We start from the raw sequence: 15000 nt of genomic DNA on the forward strand, positions 1-15000 counted from the left end.
CGCTAAGCGCACTACGCGAACTTGGATCGCAAGACGAGTTTTTATCTTCATCTTCGCTGCTCGGCTTTATCATCGCGTATCGTGTTACGCTTACGGGAAGACCTCTCTGATGACGTTGAATGGGTTTTCCCTGCGACCAAAAATAAACGTCATTTCTCGTTCATTTGAAAATCATTCGTCTGTAAATCAGCGGCTTTTCCAGTCGCTCGAAAATATAGTCGGTAGTTAAACATCTGAATCAAGAAAACTAGCGAAAGAAACGGCTTGTGGCTGAATAAGGCGTCGTGTGTTCACAGAATGATATGCGTAGGCCAAACTCAATGTATGATAAATAATATCCAAATGCAAATTCAAAAACTTCGTAAACTGAAAGCCGCGACTAAAATGAGCTCCCAAGGTTATAAATTGCATTTCTCGTTCAATAATGAATAGTTTGTGTTTGTAATTTGTTACAAATGATCGTGGGCAAGTTGGCGTGTCTATGCAGGTACAATGCCTTTGCATGTTATTGTTATTACGTCACAAAAGCCACTTTCTCTGGCTTCCATTCAAGTGCTAAAAGTTTTGGACCAAGTTAAAATCGGTTCAATTGGTTGACAATTTTTTTGAAAATCCCTTTCCAACGTTTTGAAGCAGGCTCTATCGGTCACTAGTTAGCTCACGTGGCAGTTTTCCTTGCTGAAGATTTATTTAGGTTACTCTCTTGTCAATGATCGATTGACCTGACTGTGACAACTGACCTGACTGTGAAACTGCTATGAACTAATAACAGAATTGTTAAGAAATTAAGAACGACCGGGTTAAAACTACCGTGACGCTCGCACTCAGTGTAACCCTGTCAGCTGACCGGTTGATTTGCACGCGACATCAACAACGATGTCTTGTTTTCAGACTTACCTTTCAGTGTTCGTCAGGCTTTCCCCAGTGCCTATTATTTCTTTAATCTCCTAACCTTAACGTAGTTCAAAGAGCTTACTTTTGCAGAAGCTGTGTTTCGATTCCGACGCGGTTCTGTTGTGACGTGTTTCGCGTGCCGTGCGTTACCATGAAAACTTCACGCCGATTTAAATATGTACCCCAAATTCTGGGATCGTTGAGTATTCATATATTTGCGCTATTGTTATTACTCATCACTTATTCATAACGATAGGCGACATGTTTCCGAAGAACGCATACTCTTTGATGTAGGTGAGATATTTTTCTCTTATTAACAGAGTAGGAATAAAACCCTAGGCACTAAGTTCATTGAATGTGTGCCACAGCTGGTGCAACTATTCTTGCCAAACAGCAGAGCTTTACCGCAGACGCTCTCGTGGGAAGTTCGCGTGATGCCAAAGAAAATGTGCTTACAATTGGCAGTGACAAAGAATAAAAATATTTTCCTGTTAGTATTAAAAGCACATGTCCCGCTATGGCATAAATTTAGTCTCTTGAACGTAAAAAGCATGCATAAGGTTTGACAACTATGGTTTGATAGTCCTTAAAATACATTCTATCGCCATTAAACATTTCTGTTCTACCGTTATATGTACACAGCTTTCTTTCTGTGGATCTAATATCTTGGTAGAAATCATCGCCCATTAAATGTAATTGTCAATTATTATTATACAACGAGGTATCACATAATGAGAACTGCCATTTAAGTTGCAAAAAGTATTTCAAATATAAGGGAGTCTCCAGCTAGCAAGACTGTCGCCCTTTTCGGGTTTTCTAACCGGGCCCGTACAGAGGGTCACTTGATCAGCTCGCGATGGAGTTTTTCATGCTTAAGATTTATTTAGCTTACTCTAATGTCAATGGTTTATTGTTCAATAAATCCCCTATTCAGTTGATTCAATGAAGAAGAGGGTCAGGGGTCAAGAAAATATGATGACTATCAGCTTTTTTTTCTAGACAATGCATCTGTCGTAAAGGGCTAACTCCCTTAGGCCTAAGTGACGAATTTTACTCCCACGCTGCCATCACGGCTTTGCAACTTCCCTCCACGCTCATTGCTATATGTTCTGTTTCAAAAATGTTTTACAGCTAACTTGCAGAGGATCTATAATGCCAAAACCAAAATATCTTTCAGTAACTTTCATGTTATTGTCGTAAAAAGCTTTCAAAACCCGCCTATAGCTGCCTATGGCCTGGAGACTAGCAACTAAGAAATCTTTGAAGACGAGATCCAAGTGAAGATTACGCTTTAGGAGTGGCAGAGATCCTTCCATTCCTGTCTGGCTTTTGAAAATTGAATTACGGCACGTAGGTACCGCAGTTTCCTTCGCTTTCTGAAGCAGCGAACTTGTTTGTACCGCGCGCTTAGTCAATGCCATCGATTTCCGCGTTTTCTCTACACTGCCGTTGATTGCCCTGGTTGTCTCGTCGATAAACGGTGCCCAGTTGTCTTAAAACATCTCCTCTAAGACCACAAACCGTCAAGGCGTTTCGTCTTTTGTTATTACACAATATAATGCGTTCTTGTGCTGGCAAGTTTTCTCGCTCATGACTCACGTCACGGCGGCCATGCTGTTGAGCCGGTTTCCATCCCATTGTTCTGATTTGTTAATGGGAAATGGACCCAAACGACATAAACAACACAACTATTTGCATTTATATTTTGCTCATTCGAGTGTTGATTCAACCTGCTGTAGCTCGGTTTTCGCAAAGTATTCATAGTACCAAAAACAATCTGACTGTGGAGCGGGTATGAAATAATAAAAAAATCTGGTAAGAAATTCGCATTGTTACCTGAAAAATTAATATAAGCTTTTGATCCGCGGCTAAAACTATGGTGACTCTCGCAGTCGGCTGACCGGTTGATTTGCACACGACGTCAACAACGATGTTTTGTTTTCAGATTTACCTTTCATTGTTCGTCAGGTTTTCCCCAATGCCTATCTTTTAATCGTCTAATCTCAACGCAGTTCAAAGTGCTTAGTGTTGAGTTGTGTTTGGATTTGGGAGCAGCTTCTGTTGTGACGTGTTTCGCGTGCTGTGCGTAAGAACTTTTTACATCATCGTTTATTTTGAGTATAACTGCTGCTTGCAGCGTACCGTAAGAAATTCGATTCTTCTCGCTCTGTCTGCTTTGTCGTGTTGCCTTACTTCTCGATTTCCATGGCATCACCGATACTATTAGAGCGTAAGCAGGAAAGATGTAAATTCATTTGCTACGAGCGTAGGACAAAGAGAAACCTGATGACAATCGGTGACAAATCGGCACTGCTGGAGAAGACCCAAGCTCAAGCTGTTAGCGATGGTCATCTTGCGTACATCATCTTACGCCATGGTGAAATAAGAAGACTTCGACAGGGAATTAGCTTGCAGTGCAGGCGTTATTTTGGAACGGGACGCTCGATAAATTCTGATAAACCAGGTTTTCGATGCCGCCATCTTGGATTGTAATTGGATGCTTGACCGGTAATTGAAAAGACAGTTTCGTTCCCCTCCCCATCCCCGCTTGCCCATCACTTCACGCCTACTCCCTCGGCAAATTTTTCCTCGCCCTAATCCTCCACAGTTGCCAAATCCAAGATGGCGGCCTAATACGAAAGTGGAAAAATATAACGCCCGGGCGGAGTATGGGGTTTCGACGCCTGGATGTTGCTTATGCAAGGTAGACGTGTTAATAAACCGCTGTACATGTTTACCTTGCTTGCTTGCGGTTAGCACGGTTAGGTTTGCTTGCGGTTAGTGTCACTCCATTTTGCTTGCGGTTAGCGTCACTCCATTTTGCTTGCGGTTAGTGTCACTCCATTTTGCTTGCGGTTAGTGTCACTCCATTTTGCTTGCGGTTAGCTTTCATTTGTATGTTAGGGTAACTCTATATTAATTTATATTACTATTCATTATATGTAGTTTAAATTTTAGGTTTTCCGGCAGCTAGCAGCACGGTGCTACAGTGGTAAGGAAGGGCTCAGTGGCCCGGGTTCGACTCCCAGTGAGTTCAAAATTATGTAGTTCTTTTTCGTCATAAAATAATTACAAGACTTAAAATGTTAAGTCATATTTAGTTGACATAGTGTTTCTTCGTTTAGGAACCCGAGAGGAAGTCACCCTCAATCTACGCCCGTGAGGAAGAAACACCCTACGAAAATGTGCACTCGCACGCCCAAAATACGCCGGCACTGCAAGCTATATGGCCGGAGTATTTACGAGAGATGTTAGGAGGTACAAATACTAGAAAGCTCCTATTAAAACGTCCTATCTCAATTCCACAGCGTGTTGCTTTTTTGTCTGTTCGCTTTTCCTTCTGATCTGAAGCAATTTTAGCGAGTAATCGCTTCCTAGGTTTCCTGTTCCGAAGAGAAAGTCTTTCTCTGTAGGAAACCTAGAAAGCGAAACCTCGCTAAGTGGGTTTTCATTCAAATTTTCCGACGAACATCCCTGACCTTTTCACATAGGAGTTCTCCCTATGAAATACGTATATTGTTGTATATGCGTTATGAGAAGTAACAACTAGTTAATTAGTTAGCTAGTTAGTTGAGGTTCTCAATGCTGAAAAGGCAGGAAAAGGAAAAGAATAATTCGTGAGCTGTTTACCCACATCGAGGCGAGTAGTCATGCCGCACACAAAAAAAAAAAATCCGTGCATTCATCGAACCTAAAGTAGCCAGCGATAAAATGTTTTGGGGTTAGGTACACTTTAACAAAATAACCAAACTGTTATGCCAGTTATCAAGAGCCTGAAGGCTTTGTCAGTTTTCCAACAGTAGATCATTCCAATTCAAAAAAAAATGACGAAGTCTCCTACACCGTAATATCTTGATTCCTTTGTGCCAGGAAGGAAAGTGAAAATAGCTCCCAGACAAAATCTCCCAGACTGCAGAAATGTAAAACACACGCTACATCCAACAACTGGACGATTGGGTGTGGTCGCAGGGCATTATTTACACCTTCAACGGGAAAAGTCAAACGCATTTCTCTCAGCCAGCGGTGAATCCCTGCACAAAAGCCCATTTTGCGGGGTATGTAACATGTAACATGTAAAATCAAGAACAGATCCAGGTTCGTTGAATGCCCGTCTACAGTAACATGAATACTTTCGTTTGAAGCACCCACCTCATAGTCAATATATTTTTCTCTTCTTCTTTACGATATATCTTTCCCTGTTCATCCTCGGTCAGGAAATACCATAGAAAAGTGAATACGGTGTGAGACATTACCTAATTAACATTATCCAACATGATCCCTCTCATTAACATGAGACATGAACCAATTAACAATTGTTTAATTTTTTTGTAGGTTTTTAAGGTGATTCCTCACATTTGCATTGGGCATCCTTATGTTGAAGACCTAAATGTAATAACTGACCTTAAATGTAATAAACTCCTAAATGTAATAACATTTGGCCTTAAATGTAATAAACTCCAAAGTGTGACAACATTTGGACTTAAATGAAACAACGTTACACAAACGTCATCATTGACGTAACCACCTCGTTGTTTAGTAAAATAATCACGTGACACTACACACAATCCCTGTAAGCGGGAATCCTTATTCCAGCCTTTAAATTCCTTCTCATACAAACAAATTTCGATAGGTTGGTAATAGCGTGACGTTTTTGTTTCTAAATCTACTTGTTAACCAATATGGTTCCGCAGAAAATATTTTCAAGACGCCAGCGATTTATCAGTCCGTTCTTGAATCACAACCTGATCAGTCCAAACAACAATTCCAGACAAAACTATCACAGTGGTACCGGATGCCGTGATGACAACGTCACCAGGACGCGACGCAAGGTGCATTTGAAATAGCTGTTGTCGTTTCATGGTTTAAATGCCTTTTATATCTCGATTTGGCTCTCTTGTGAGACCACACACAGCGAGTCTGGATAGTTCGATCCTTCAATCTGTCTCCTTTTTTATATACGTAACTGTGTCTGGAAAAAAAGGTCTCAGAGTCCGATATTTTGGTCGTTTACAATTTTCCCAGTAGGATGATGTGAATCGGTAGGTTGGAAAACCAGGAATTCGGAATTCCGAATTCCGAATTCCGAATTCCGAATTCCGAATTCCTGGTTTTCCAACCTACCGATGTGAATCTGCTTTTTCTTTAAAAGTATCAATTGTATTATGCCCCATGGGGTAATATTTCGCAAATGACGAAGCATTTCCAAACTGTAGGTTTGAAAAACTGTTTAACAAAGAATTCCTGCTTTAATGATTGCGTTTGATTAACATAATTGGACACTGCATCCAAACTCGACAAACATTTTGCCTGTCTTGAAATGCAAAATGAAGAGCGCTATCCAAGGACCAAAAGTGCGAGTTAATTAGTTTCCGATATCAGGAGATAAGATGTTATCCCTGTTATCCTTATCACCACTTATCAGTAATCCTTGTTTTACTAAAATGAACAAGTCGGATAATACAGCAAATTGAGTTTGATCAAACACTTACATACTCAACAAATGTTCCACAGTTGCAATTATAATTAACATAAAATAACATTGTGAAAATATTATTAAAGAAAATTACTTTCATAATTTAAAAAAGAACACCAACTCGCCGATCGCAGGCCGCTCGCCGGTTATCTTCAAAGATCACAAATGTACATTGGATGTCCAAACACTTAATTGATATCTGTCTGAAAAAGCGCACGTGCTGAATACCGTCATTTTGCTTCAATTAGCTAAGAGTAATGAGTCTTTCTATTTGATTCAACATGGGTTATACCGCTTTCGCTATAGCAGTTGCATTGGCATTATTTTTGCATAGTTCCGTGGCCTTAGATGATCGTGTAAATTCACAAGGAAACAGGAAGCCTTCTGTGTTACCAGACGACATTTATGAACCCGAAAACACATGTTACTCGTTGCGATAAAAGAACCCTTTTAATGAGATGACAGATGGTGCAACAGATCACGTGGTTTATGCAATAACAGTGAGTTGATTAATGACGCCTTTGATGACGTCAATGATGACGTGATTATAAACCATCTCATTTAAGTCCAAATGTTGTCACACTTAGGTGTTATTACATTTAAGGCCAAATGTTATTACATTTAGGAGTTTATTACATTTAAGGCCAAATGTTATTACATTTAGGAGTTTATTACATTTAAGGTCAGTTATTACATTTAGGTCTTCAACACCTTAATGCGCATAATTCATGACGTCATTAGCGAGCGCTCGTGCACGTGCACATTGAAAACATGGCGGATTTGCCTTGACATTGAGTTCTGTCAGATGAAAAATAACGAGCTCGGGCACCCCAAATTTTTTTCCTTCATTTTAATCAACTAATCATTAGCTTTGCAAGTTGCGTGAGAAAAGACTGATATGATTTCTATCGTTGAAAATGGAATAAATAAGGAAAATAGCAGCTGCACTGTAGTCTTTTCTATTTTGCAGTTTGATAGCCGTAGCATGTAGTTTGGTTCCAATATTTTAACAAGGATTCAGCTGTCTGTCAAAATCAAACTTAAAAAGTTTATTTGTGTTTTCTTTAGTCTGGGCTCACAAAGAGTTTACAATAACGTGGAATGCGTTCTTGTAATAAGCATTAAATAACGCTAAAATGGGACATTTTCAATGCCTCACTGCTCCTTAACGAGCATGGGCACCTCCCCTTTTTATTTTATAATTAAAGTTCTCATATGATAGATATTCAGTGGACAAAGTTTGAACAAAAATCTAGTTACAGTTTTATTTTAGGGGGAATTACCTTAATTACCTCGATCGGTCTTCATCAGAGTCTGCCGGCGTGACCGTTTGCTACAAACGTCTTGGAGAATTTACTATGAAAGAGCTTTTTACTTGTGTTTGAGATTTCAATGGGAAGAAATTGGTACATTACGTCGAAATTTTACAGTATAAGGTTGTCGCATCCAAAGGGTACTGTCGTGAAATGTAATAACGTCGTGTATTGTGATTACACTTATCTATACCATGCCATAGAAAATACAGCCAATCAGAATGCAGGGAAGCTGTTGTATATTTCAGTATTACACACAACCTTCCCGTCATGCGCCGCGCATACGCCACAGTGATTGTATATTTTCAGGAGCCATAATCAGGGACGGAGACCGTAAGTCTTGGGATCCGCGCGCACCTATGATATGGGACAATTTTTCTATTTTTAGAACAAATTGCGCCATCCTGACGTCATATATCCGCGCGGATCCACGCACGTGTCGGGAGTTCGCGCGTGGATGTTGTCACGTTGCGTGATCAAATGGTGAGAGTTGCGAGATTCTCTTGCAGATTTTTCACAGCGATGACAGGGAATAAGGCAAGGAATTAGATCCAGGGCTCTTATATTTAGTTTTATGCTCTGAGCTGATGGAAAAGGTGAGTTTTTCAGGGTCGAAAACAAGACTTGAATTTCGCGCTGTGAATGAATAATAACATGTGCCCACGCTAGTTGAACGCGTAAGCTTTTGCGTTTGTTCTGTAAAGAAAAGTTATGAAAGAAAACTCTTTACCCTGGTATCGAGTTAGTTTGAGAGTTTCCCAAACAATGCTTAATCATAAGCAAACCCTGTTTTTGACAGTTTCTTATTGCTTCTGTTTGTTTGGCGAGTTTGCAAAAGTTTTTTAAAGGAAAGTCTGACGCGTACATAAGTAGCTCATTTGCATAGTGCAGCGCGTGCACCTTCAATTTCAATTGTCAACAAATCTTGACAAAGATTTCTTTCGTTGTCTTTTGCGCTGAGATGCTGCAACAATTTTCACCAACGCCAAAAGGCTACTAACATCATATGTATTTCTTTAACATAGTGAAATTTTACACTGCGAAAATAAAATAGACAAGGAGTTTTGCTAACTCAACCAACGAAATCGAAATCGTTTTTCGAGTTGATTAAAGACGGAAAGCGTCATCGTAACTTTGTTGATTATTTCTGCTGTATTCACATATTTTCAGCTAAGCTTTTAATATGTTATCAAACATTTATCAACCTTAAATATATTTAAGAACTAGAGATGTTATATGAGTTCGATGTACGTTTTCACACGAAAGTGGGGAAGTCCAATTTGTCATGTTTTACTGACTGTACAAAACACGCATTGGCGGGCGCTCTTATTCATCGACAACAGACAATTTATTGAATTTTTACACGAACAAAATTGAGCAGCATCTACAGACATAAACTTTATTGTCACTTATTGGGTCTTGATAAAGCATCAAGCATTGCTTCAGTACAAACGAAACGAAACTCAAACTTGCAATTACTTTGTTTTACTTTTCGGTCGAGATAGACTCTGGTGAAATCCTCGCAAACGTGTGGCAAGAGGAGGGAAACTTTGAAGTCCTGAAACGGTGCTGTATCCAAATATATCCAACTGGTTTTTCGCTGTGTCATGGAAAAGCTGTTAATCTTCAACATATGTGAAACGTAGAGTGGAGCAATGTGGAGCTCCAGTAAAAGAAGCAGCGGAACACAACTTGGTCAGCGATATAAAGCGGAACATAACTAAATTCGGTACTGTCGTGCTTCACTCAAACTGGAGCAGCTTACGACGAAAATACTGAAGCAAAATTCCAACAGACATGAACGTATTGATTTGTGGGCCAAAAGCATCAAACATTTCGGGAATTTCGGACGCCATTTCCCCGCGCTATATCCGCAAAAATCCACGCAGCACGTACGCGCGCGTGCCGCACATGATGGCGCAATTTGTTCTAAAAATAGAAAAATTGTCCCGTATCATAGGGACAGCCCCAATACTAGAAATAGCGCGCGCTTACGGTCTCCGTCCCTGATTATGGCTCCTGATATTTTCTATGGCATGGTATATTATTGTTATGCAGAGCTCTCGAGTGGTATACCATGGAATATCCTACTTGTCAGTTGTATTTTCTTAGTATACACACTCGCCTAAAGACTCGTTTGTATACCGAGAAAATACAAATGTTCATGACTCGTGGGACGTTCATGACTTTGTTGAGCGGGCGAGACGTGGTGCTGTCCTTGTGATATAGTGACTCTACGCTGAACGCATGTTTTGCATTTTTCAATTTCTAAGATGATAAAAAATAAAAATCACTAATACTGGCTGGGGAAATAAGGAACGAAAAAACTGAGAAGAATGAAAATGAGAATTATTACTTGCTTTGGTGATCGGAAAGAAGCGGTACTTTCTTTACAATTGTCTCGGTGTCTCGGACGAGGATAACTCGGTCTCTCGGACCGATAACTTCATGAATGTTTTCAACAGTGTTACGTCTCCTCGTGTACTCTCTTACCGTTACGTTTTGCACTATTTCTTAACAATGCCAGTGGGCTCTAGCTTAACTTAACTTAACCTACGGATTAAAACCTGAAGTCAGTGGCATCAAAATTGTCACTGTTTACGGACGATCCATTTTCCAAGTTGAGTCGCTCATAGACACTTTGATTAATAAGTGGTTGTCCCCGCTTTGAAGCTTCTTTAAAAACCTGTATGAGCGAGTTATGATTGGTTTTGGTTTTACTTCTGATCGGGATGACAAAGGGGCGAGATTTTTTTAAGCCAATTGCTTAGCGTAAATGTAAAGTAAATGTGAATTACTTTCGATACTCTATTGAAAACTACTACATTATAATTACAAGTTCCTTACATTGAGGTCAATTTTCTAAAAAACATTCAGCATAAGCTCATCCTTCAACACTAGAACGATGCTTCTACTGCCATGGCATAGATTGTAATACAAGTGGAGTGGTATTGATTGAATCTCCTCCCCCTTAAACTTTCATCTCAGAGGGGTTTTTTGGTATTAAGCGGATAACCATGAGCTAGCTGTTGTTGTGACTGCAGATAAATTTACCAACGCAATAAAAAATGAGGGGACAGAGAGAGAGGCTTCTAGTCCGGGTTTTGGGATATGTCAATTCCACTTAAGTTATTTGTTGATGGGTTGTCGACGGAAGTCTGTTTTCCGAAACGTCCGCATCAAGGTCAATCTCGATCTGATGTTCTTAGTGAAAGCAAAATAATGGCGGACAGTGTGGAGATACAGTTTGTCGATGAAAGCGAGTATCAAAATGAAGGAAAATGATATTTCTGGACGGACCATTCTCAGAGGGAAATAGGCTCCACAATTTCATTGGATTCCAATGACTCGCTGTCGGGCATATCTGATTTTAGCGCAGAAGTTGAGTACGAAAACAGTACATGTAGCGATTCAGATTATTCGCACGTTGGTGGCGCAAGCTGTGAAAATGACACGGACAGTGAACATGTTCAGGAACTCTCCACATCAGCGGGCAACAGGAGAGGAAAGAAGAGTAGAAATGTTGTTCAGGACGATTTCACGTAATTTAAAGACGACAAAACGGTAAACCTTTCGAGACGATTTATTCTCAAACGAACGACAACAACGTAATACGATACAATCGCTCAAAAAGATACAAAGGTCAGTCGATCACGTGTAACGCAACGTGTCACGTGCGCGTGTTTTGGCGCGAACAAATGTGAATCAGAAAAGAAAAAAAAGATTCCTCTGGTGGCAAACAGGAGATAAATGCTCGTCCTGCCAAAGGTAAAAGCGCCAATTCGAGTAGTGCGGCATCCAAAAATAAAGGCAAAAAGGATAACGCGGTGAATCGTAAACAACAACCTGGAAGAAAAAACCAAAGGCGCTCACACAGAAAGACCTGGACGATCTAGGAATTAAGTTGGAAGCCAAACGTCCCATGTGTTGGGACTACTTTCAGAAAAACTAGGAAAGCAGCACAAAACACATGATCAGCTTATTCAAGAAATTCTTGATGTTCGTTACAATGAGCTTCGATCTAGGACACCACGCGTTCTTCCACTACATTCAGCTCGTCAGTTTGAAATTGCGAACTACCTTCAGAAAGACAGAAAGAAAGGCTCACTTTTCAAAGCGCTGGATGACAAGTTTGAACAGCTACCTGGATCGTTCACGCAATAATTCAAAGGTATGCAGTGCAGATTTTCAGCGTTTACAAATGAATATTCATCGAGTGCAATACAATACAAGAGATGAATTTATATAGCGCTCATTTCCAGGGCTCAATAGCGCTTTACAATGTTTGTAATTAAAATTAAAACCATTTCTACTTAAAATTACAATATCATCTTACGAATCAAAAAATAAAAAAGTTCCAATAAAACAAAAATGTAACTAACTGTACCATTAGGGTTTAAAATTATTTAAGATCAAAACTGCTAATACTCTACTACTATCGAGTACGATTCGGGCAGTCACAGGAGTCTTGCATTCTCTAGTTTAGGATTTTGCGCAAACAGAGTCATACAGTTTTTCTCGGCTGCTTCATATTCAGCAGGACATTACATCGGATGATGATGTCGTCCTATTCCGAATGTCTGCCCAGCTCTTTGCCAAATGATTGAGAAAAGATACTTTATCAGAAAAGAAAAGAAAACGTAAAATGCAAAACAACAATTCAAAGCCGAAGTCAGATAGAAAGCGAAATCAATTTTCTCATTAAGCTAGCTGAAAGAAACTGACAAAAGCCATCTTCCAGAGGCTCTCAAGATTGTTCACGAAGGCCATTTGTTTTCTGTCAAGAAAGAATTTCTTAACTTCATGAGAGAGTTAGATTTGAACTTCAGAGAATCGGCAGGTTTCTTTCACAGGTCACAGGTCACAGGTCACAGGTCACAGGTCACAGGTCACAATCAAAAAGCACTCAGTAAAACTCGCGATGTAAATTTTACCCGAGATTCCCAAGAGGTTTATCGATGTTTCCATGCAACAAACCCTAACTAAAAATGTTTTACAGTATAATTTTAATGACAAAAATTTCTAGGGGTGATATATGTACGAAATGGGTTGAAATGTAGCTTTCAGACATGTAGTGTTACATATATTTTATCGTAATAAGATAATTCATTATGATAGCAAATTGAACTATTTTATTTCTCTCTTTTTTTGAAATCTTTACAACGAGCATGTACTAAACAGAAACAAGAGGGTCCCCTATACCTCTTCTGAAAACAATTTCACGCATAAGTAATTGGCCTTTTCACGCATCACAAAAAATTCGGAAAAAGCTTCACGTTCACAGAAAAAAAGAAGCAATCGCTTTTCACGTAAAAATGCAAAGGCTAAATCATGTGTCACATAAAAATACAAATTCTATCCACCTTTCGCAAAAGATATACAGAGCCCTACGTTTTGATGCATCAAAATGCCGTGTGTGACACATCGTGACAGACTAGATTCTAGGCCCCCCTGGTTCACTGTCAACATCAGTATAAGCCTCTTTCGTTTTCATATTATATTGAAAGGCTACAAACAATTTATATTTTCAACAGAAATAACTCTTGGCTTTCTTTGGATCAATTTTTTTTATTTCAGTGCTACAGCTGATTTCCCCTATGCGTTTTTTTTTTTTTTTTTTTTCAGAAAAGAGCTGTTATAGTTACACTTGGGACGCACTTGTATGCATCTGTTTTATGACGTTTTGGCATATTTTTTGGTGACCTGTGAAAGAAACCTGTCGTCAGAGAATATGTAAAAGAGCGAAGTTTGAAGAAATACAAGAGCAACTTTTTGGAAGCTGTTCACTTCAATGTTTACAATGATCATCAATTGTTGAAATCCTTCAAATGGTCAGCGGAGAAGTGTAAAGCATCAGTTAAGGATGTAGAGTCTAATGTAATCGACAAGGTTTAGAGTGACATGCCTCATAAACTGTGCAACACCAGAACAAAGGAATTCTTCAGAGGAAAATTTGAAAAGGACTTGGCCACATCAGGTAAAGTTGTGGAAGCTGACCAGTCCCTGCGAGATAATCTCAAACATTTAGCATTGCTAAAAAGAGGTAGCCCTGTATGCATTGTAAAGCAGAAGTTTCGGTTAGGTTATACATATATCGTACATGTCTCAGCAGCTTCCTCTTGGTGTCAAACCCTGGTAAAATATAGGCCACCTATATATGAAGGGGAAAGCTTAAAAGAGGAATTCTCCTAGATTCCATTTCTATTGCACAAAGGCATTGACAATTTAACTCAATCAGCCCTGTGAATTTATATTATACCTTTACAAACTGTTAATCTCTGAGAAAGTCTTGAATTGCTCAAACCATTGGCAAAGACCCCTTCCAGACCCTCTCTATTTATTACATATTCCTAAGAACTGGAAGCTGGTGATATGTGCATTAACACTTTGGGCTCCTTTGTTCAACATAAAAGTCGTCCTTAATTGTCTCCATACGTTTCTTACACTACAGGTGAATTGCTTCAACTTCAAGGCAAGTTGTCAAATGTTGATTGTTTGGTCAATTTTCGTGAGTTTTTTGTCGATGATTATGTATTGGTTTAGAAAGGGAAAAACTTGATTTTGATTCCTCTTGGGACTATAGGGTTTTAAATTCAAAGACCCAAATGCAATGCTTCAATTTTAGATTACTTTATTGAGTTGTTTTTGAGTTGTTACATTGTAGATGATCATTATCTACTGATCATGTCTAACATAATTTTTATTTAATAAGTTGAGGAATAATATTATTTTGATTTTGTATTTACACAGTTCCAGACTATAACTAAATGTACATACTTGTTTACCAATGCATACTTTCTCGCTGTTTTAATTTGTGAGAAATAAAGATTATTTGATTGGACTTTAAATATTAGTGGTCCTTCACTTAAGACGCATTACCAGTACACAAGGAATGATAGTGCCATACCATGGAAAAATGTATGACAGTTTTGATTCTTAATAAATAGGTAGTCTGAATTTCTCTTTGTCAACTGGTGTTGTCTTGATTATTACAGACCAGGCCAGTTTACATCAATAGAAATTCTAACAGTAAGAAAATTTTCTGGTACTTAATAACCCATAATGAAAAGCAAACAAGAAAATGGTACAATAAGCCCTGGATATTAATGGGGCTGTGGACCCAATCAATACTGCAACACGGCTTCAGTAACAACAAGAATACTTAACCTCCGTTTCAAATCATAGAAATTGCGCCAACGCTAATCATTAAAAGCTAATCCAAATTGGTAATGACGCGTACAAATGAAAATTGGAAAATTAGTGATTAAATAAAGAAGAATTATGTTAAAAAAAGATAAAACATCCTGCTTAGCTAAAATT

This window comes from Orbicella franksi, unplaced genomic scaffold, assembly GCF_964199315.1.
Source record: "Orbicella franksi unplaced genomic scaffold, jaOrbFran1.1 SCAFFOLD_575, whole genome shotgun sequence".
Classification (NCBI taxonomy): Eukaryota; Metazoa; Cnidaria; class Anthozoa; order Scleractinia; family Merulinidae; genus Orbicella; species Orbicella franksi.